The sequence below is a fragment of the Camelus bactrianus genome, chromosome 29, assembly GCF_048773025.1.
Source record: "Camelus bactrianus isolate YW-2024 breed Bactrian camel chromosome 29, ASM4877302v1, whole genome shotgun sequence".
Classification (NCBI taxonomy): domain Eukaryota; kingdom Metazoa; phylum Chordata; class Mammalia; order Artiodactyla; family Camelidae; genus Camelus; species Camelus bactrianus.
Genome location: NC_133567.1, coordinates 19,500,903 through 19,508,827, shown reverse-complemented (window position 1 = coordinate 19,508,827; position 7,925 = coordinate 19,500,903).

Genomic DNA, 7,925 nt, shown 5'->3' with positions numbered 1-7,925 from the left:
GTGGGGGCCGGGCTGGGGGAGGGGGGCTGGGCTTGGGGCTAGGGTGGGGTGGGGTGGGGGCGCTGGGGGACCGGGAAAGGGGCCGGGCCGCGCCTCCGGCCTGGGGGCGGGGGTGCGGCCGCGGGGAAGGAAGTCGGCCGAGGGGCGGGGGACAAAAGGCCGGGCGGCGGGCTGGGGGTCTCGGGGAGGGAAGGGCGTGTGCGGCCGGGGCCGGGCTCCGCGGAGGACAAACAGCTGGCGAGTGTCAGGGTCTGGCCACCTCCCCGCTTCCCGCACGCACCTACCCGCGCCCGGGACGCACATTTTCCTGCTCTGGCCAGGAGTTCACCTGGGACTTTGGAAATAACTGTGCGGTGGGAGCTGCGCTCCAGCCTTGTCATTTGCTGGGGGTGGGCGGCGGTGCCCAAGGAAGTGAACTTATTTTGTTCCTTCACAAAGACTGGACCAGGCGGTGCCTTTCACGCGAGGAGGTTACAGCCACGGACATCTCGTCCGATGCATTGTGTGTGCGAGGCTGCACCTCAGGCCCAGGGCAATAATCATTTCACAGAAAATGCACCGCCCCGAGTGTCTTATTGCTGTGATGAAATGGAAATTTAAATAAAAGGTCGAACACGTGCGTTCACTGGGAAGTATTGACATGGGTGTTACATCACCAGCAGCCAATCAGATAACCCCAGTCGTGTTTATACTTCTACAACCACCTTGTGAGTATTACAGTATGTCATAACGTTATAAATATTAGGCAGGGTTTTCCCCAGGAGTGGGGAGGAGTCTGCTTATACAGACGCTGCGTGCGACTCCGACGATCGTGTGTATAAAGACAAGAACTGATCTTTAGGACTTGTTTTTTAACTGTTCACACTGTATCTAGGATTTAGAATGATTAGAAGAACAGATTGAGCCAGAAATGAAACTCTTATAATAATCGTACTCAAGTATTTCAGAAAAAGATTTCCCAACTTAGAGCCCTTACTTTAAAAAAAAAATTTAGTATGCCACAATGAGCAGATTTTAAAGTATTTACACTCATTTTACTATTTTGAAATGTGAAATCTTAAACTTTTTTAAACCTATTTCAGGTTAAAAAAAGGATATTCTCAAACTATGGGGGAGCTTTTTACTCTTAAGAAATACATTAAAACTTTAATCACAAACTAATATAAAATATGTTCAAGATAGTTATTGAGTGGGAAAAATGATATTTTATTTTTTACATTAATATATATTAGCATGTACATAGGAAAAAATGAAACAGAAACTCCAGTTATAGGTTATCTAGTGTTAGAGGTTTTAACTTACATTATATATTAATGAAAAGTTATATATGTTTAATAAAGAGCATGTTACAATTTTCAGGCTCTCTAGTCATGATTCTGTTCAGAAATTTCTACTTTTAATGTAAATAATATTTGAAGCTTTGAATATATCATGTGGAATATGGAATATGGTATTTTTCCAAGATCAACTTTAAAAAAACAGATTTTCCCAACCATATTATAAAATATCATTTGTCTTGATATATTTAAACTGACTGAACACATGCATGCATTTCCAGACTCATATTATTGATTGTATAGATTTATTCAAAGCAATTTTCACTGTAATTTTATTATCTGTCTAAATGAGCAGTGTTGTATATCAAGCAAAAAATATTAGTTCCACCTTAGAGATGAAATGCAATTTTTAACATAAAGAATGATGGTACCAACCTACTACAAAAAGATTTTGGCTTTGAGTTATTTTTCCAGTAATAATCATATTGCCACCTATCCATATTGTCACCCGGCCACCGGTGATCAACAGCGTGAAATTCCAATAGAGGTCCTCAGATTGGTACAGTTTGTGAGGTTTTTAAACATTTTGTCTTGCTTTTAGTTGTTGAAAAGTGTAGGACAGGAGAATATTAGAATTTGTACCTTGGAAGAGTGGGAGGATTCTGCCTGCTTGGCTGTATGTATTATGTGCTTCCATGTGATATATGAAAGAATGTTTTAATAATACTGTTCTTTGTCCTTAATGCATTTTTCAAAATTCCAAACACTTTGCAAATAAATATATTATTAATTCAGTGTTAACTGCCACTGCCATCTGCATGAAAAGAGGAAAGAGTTCCTGAAGTTAATTGCTTATCTGGGATTAAGGTGATGGGAAGTAAAATGTACTAAAGAATTTTTCTTTCAACTTTAAAGGTTGTTTCCATTCCCAAACTGTTAAATTCATATCTTTGCTTCTTTTCATCTTTATATGCCTTGTACGTAATAGGCATCATGTAAGTTTATGCTAGTATTATTTTGCTGATATTTTGCTGATTCTGGTGGTACCAGAAGCTGTTAATTGTGTCAGAACTGTAATTTTCTCAGACATATATCTTACTTTATATTTTGTAAAATCCACATCGTCTTCTGTCTGGAATTATGTTTCAGCATGGACTAATTAGGAATGAACGACACTCGATTCAAGTGGTACAAATAAATGGCTTAAATTCTGGGGCCACTGACTTACCAGCCAAACAGCGCGAGTGTGTGTGTGTGTGTGTGTATTCATATTTTTTATCATTTTATATTTATAAATATATATTCAGTTGTCTTATCCTAAACCCCGAAGGAAGATTGAGTCAGAAACAGGGTTCAAGAGGCTAGTAATCACAAATGTCTCAGAATACCCTGTGCAAGGGAACTATGAGTAACAGAAGGGGATCTCCTGTTCTGTAAATGGAGTTTTTAAGAATTCCCCCACCCCTTCCAGTCTCCTACTGGCAGGCAGGGATCTGTTCTCCCCTCCAGCCCCTATATTTACTGTTGGGGTTCTACCATATTTAAGGGGATTCCCCCTTATGCTTACCAGGGGAACCCCTCAAGTGTGGGGCATCCCCAACCAATCTGTCCCCTAATTTCACTTTAGGCTCTGCAAAACTGCTGCAGGTTACCTTGATGCCGCTTCCACTGTAACTCTGTGATGAGGCCAAGCTCCTATATACCTGGTTCAGCTGATCTCTGATGGTCAAACTTGACAGTCCTTTATTGCCGTGGTAGAGGCACTTAGCCTCTTCAGGTTCTAGGGTCAATGGCCTGTGATTCTGTCTGGGCATTGACATGTGTCATCCACCAGAATAAAGTACCTGAGAATAGAGACTGTGTATTATTCACTCTTATTCTCCCCTACCCCAGCCCCAACCCTAACCCCAGGCTTGGCACAAAGTAGGCAATCAGTAAATGTTTGTTGAATAATTATCTTCCCTCGAAATCTGTTTTGGTAGGCCACTTTTTCTCTTGTTTATTCTTGTTTCCCTTAGATAAGGAAAAAATACTCCTTAAAGATTTTGAGCTATTGTTTCCATTGCATTTACATTAAAAGCAACAAGAATCATATATACACACGATGGAATATTATTCAGGCCTTAGAAAGAAGGAAATCCTGCCATTTGCAACAACATGGATGGACCTTGAGGACACTATGCTGCGTGAAACAAGCCAGACACAGAGGGAAAAATACTACCTACACGAGGAATCTAGTCAAGCTCTTAGAAGCAGAAAGTGGAATAGTGGTTGCCAGGGGCTGGAAGGAGAGGGAAACGAGAGGTATTAATCAAAGGGTACCGTTTCGATTATACGAGATGGAAAGTCTTAGAGATCTACGTACAGCACAGTGCCTGTAGTTAACTGTCCTGTATTGTACACTTAAAATTTTGTGAAGAGGATAGATCTTAAGTGTCCTTATCACAAAAAAAACAGTAAGTAGAATGGGTTACAGGAAACTTTAGGAGGTGATGGATATGTTTATGTCATAGATTGTGGTAATGGTTTCACAGGTGGATACTTACCTCCAAACTCAAGTTGTATACATTAAATATGTACAGCTTTTTGTATGTCAGCAATACCTCAGTAAAGAGGTCTAAGCAAAAACAATGATAATCATGTAGTTGAATATGAACAATATTATCAGCACCTTATTCTATGTTGCTTACAGTGAATGATAAACAATTTATACAATTTCCTTGTGAGTTAAATCAAGGTAGGTACCATTATCCTCATTTAACAGATGAGGAAACCCAGGTATGTAAAGTTTAATTGACTTGCTTAAAGCTATTGGATGAGGCAAAATTTATGTTTTTAAGTTGAACAGGGGTATTACCCTCTAGTCTAAGACACCTTTAGCTACTAAAACACAAATGATACATTTAACAATGTTGTATCTGCATAATTATAGGCTACACTAAATTTTAAATGTTTTTATTTTTCAAACTGTTCTCATAGAAGAAAAAAAAAAAAGGAAAAAGATCACTCAGGTCGGGAGGGTAAAGCTCGGTGGTAGAGTGCAGGCTTAGCATGCACAAGGAAGGTCCTGGGTTCAATCCCCAGTCCCTCCATCAAAAAAAAAATTTAATAAATAAACCTAATTACCTTCCCTCCTAACCCCCCCAAAATAAAAATCACCCATTTTTACCAGTGCCCAGAGCTAACCACTATTGTATAAATACAGTCTTCCTTTTTGTACCTAGCCAAAAATTTGTTTTGGTATTTGTGAATTGGACTTAGCATATTTGGGCTTTAAGTTTTTAATATGTTTCAATATGATTAAATATTTTTTGTATTTTAAAGACTATGGATATACCATAATTGATTTAAGCAGTCTTCCATTATTGAACATTGTGTTGTTTACAGTTTTGGGGTTTTTTGCCATTATAAACAACTCTAGTGAATACCTTTGAAACTAAAACTTTGTATCTATTATTTCTTTAGGATAAATTCTAAAAAGGGAACTTCTAGTGGGGGAGGGTATAGCTCAGTGGTAGAATGCATGCCTAGCATGCACAAGGTCTCTGTGTTCAATCCCCAGTACCTCCATTAAAGTAAACTTTTAAAAAACCTAATTACCTCCCCTGCCAAAAAGAATTTTAATAAATTAAAAAATAAAAGGGAAACTTTTGGCAAAGGGAATGAACATTTTAATAAAGTCTTATTAGTGTCACCTGATTGCCCTCTAGAAATGCTCTCAAAAGTTTAAAAAATACCAAGAGGAAATGTTATTAGGGAGCTATTTTTATAATATTGGGGAGTGAAGGACCTAGTTCTAAGCAGAACACAAAGGCCAGATACCTTAAAGGAAAAGATTGTTAGAAATGACTATATAGATTATAAAACTGTTTTTACAAAAGTATAATAAAGATTTTTTTCAGTTCCTTTTTTTTGGGGGGGGGGTGTAATTAGGTTTATTCATTTATTTTTTAGAGGAGGTACTGGGGATTGAACCCAGGACCTCATGCATGCTAAACATGTACTCTATTATTTGAGCTATACCCTTCCCCCAACAAAGATTTTTTAAAGTGAACTAGAAAAAAGAAATCTGGGGTATGTATGACAGACAAAGGCTTAATATCACTAATATCCAAAGGCTCTTATAAATCAATAAGACAAACACTGATCTAGTGAAAGAAAAAATGTGCAAAGGACATGTATTAGAAAATCACATAAGAAATACGAGGGACTAATAAACTTATGAAAAGATGTGTAACACTTGGCCAGTAATCAGGGAAATGTGCATAAAAAAACACCAGGGGATAAATAAGTTTTTAAGTCATCAGAGATACAGGAAAATGAATATAATTGAGAATAGAAATAGAAATAACTTTTCTGGTAGGCTGTTTGGCTATACGTATCAAAATATGAAATATGTATATATCTTTTTACCCAGCAATTTCAGTTCTAGGAATTTATCCTAGACAAATGTTAAGGTGTGTCTGCAGGATGTTCATTGACTTACTGTTTATAAGACTAAAACACTTGAGTTCCCATCAGTGTGGGGTTATTTACGTACATGATAGCATATACCTATAAGGAATTATTGAACAGCCATTAAAAATTTGATATGGTATATAAGTCCAGGGCTTATTATTGAATGAAAAAAAAGCAATACATATATTAACATATGTAACAGGAATAATTAACTAATAGTTATTGAGCACCTACTTTGTTAAGCACTGGGCATACATTATGCTGCTGAACAAAACAGCCATCCTCCCGAGGGCATATACCTAAGTTCGTGTGTGACTACAATCATGGAAAGAAGTTTAAAAGGATGTTCACCTGAATGGGGATAGTAATTATCTCAGTAGTTAAATTTCAGTTTCTAAAAAACTTTTTATTTTATTTACTGGGGATTAAACCCAGGACCTCATGCATGCCAAGCACATGCTCTACCACTGAGCTATGTCCCCCACCCTGTAAAAACCTTTTTAATATACGTTCTGTACTATCTTATACTGTGATTATAATTTATATTGAGAGGGAGGGTATACTCAGTGGTAGACTGTGCACTTAGCATGCATGAGGTCCTGGGTTCAATCCCAAGTACTTCCATTTAACTAAATAAACCTAATCACCCCCCCATAAATAAATAAATAAAATTTTATATTGAGTATATAATCCAAAATTAAAACTATTTTCAGTTTGGGGGAAAAAGTTAACTTTTATACTCAATGACATGTTTTTTCCCCAGGATTTCTGGAGAGTACTGTTTGTTCTTCTTTTTCTCCATTTATCATGAACCAGTTTTGCCTGGCTCCCCCAAAAAATAAACAAAAAAGATTTAAAAGATAAAAACTAGTGATTATTTTCTTAGAAAATTCTAAGTCCTTCTAAAACATGATTTCTTTTTCCAAGCTTTGTGTTTACATGCATACATGCAGGGAAGCCTCTATCTCCCTAAACCAAGCATTCTGGCCCTGCCCTCCAGTCCATTCCTACCGTGAAGCCAGTAATCCTTTTAAAATGTCAATCTGATCTCATCACCCCACCCACATTAAAACCCTACAAAGGTTTTAATTATTTTCTATTGGTCTCCTTATCAAAACACTTTAAATGCCTGGAGAGCTCAGCAAGCTCTGGCTGCCTTCCACCTCTCCAGCCTCACCTCCTCTAAGCCTCCTTTCCTCCAGAAGCTCGCCTCCTTCCCTCCTTCATGTTCGCTTTGATCTCTGTCTGGCCTTTGCACTGTTCCCAGTCTCTAACTTCTCCTAATTAATCCACATTCATTCTTACGTCACTTCCTCAAGGCAGCTTTCCCTGACCACCCACACTCCCCAACATTCAAATAGCCTGTTGCAGAATCTTCCAGCATTTTTTTTCTCTTTCCTAGCACTTGTCGCAATTGCAGTTTTTAAACATGTTGTCAAAATTGCAGTTTTTTCAATGTGTATAATTATCTGATTATGGCATGCTCCTCCAATAAATGGATAGCTCCGTGAGGGTAGGGACCATTTCTGGTTTTGCTCAATATTATATTTCCAGCATCTAGAAATAATGACTATGACATAGCAGACAATCAGTAAGGATTTTTTGAATGAATCAGTATATGAATGTGCAGAATGGTAAGCACTAGGTACGCACAGCCTTGAACTTTCAACAGAAGCCTAAAACACAGGCTTTTTACTGAATAAACTAGTAGAACAGAAATATATCATGGTAGGTTTTAAGTGTTGATAACATTTGCATGTTATACAACGTAAGGCATTTCCAAGAAGTATATAGTTATAGGATGGCTGTTTTGAAATTTCTTTAAAAATTAAAGCTAGTGAATGAGAATTCCAATTTAAACTACTAGATTATTAGAAATAGACACAAATAGAACTACTTTATCTGTGAAGTTACGCTTCTAGATTCTAAATTTAATGACAGCTAACCCTTTTGTGATTGCAGTCTCTTATATTCTAGTTAATCACAGATAGGAGTTAGTTCACTGTATTCTCAGAGAGATGAAGTAAGTAAAATGCCTCCCTTGTACATGTGAATTGTACAAAAAAGATTCTTTTTAAAATAAAAAATTTTTAGTTTAAGCTGCATAGAATGAGTACAATGGAGTGGTGGAGGGGTTGATATTTATTTTTACTGAAAGCTGAACTATTAAAATCACGTTTAGATTACTGA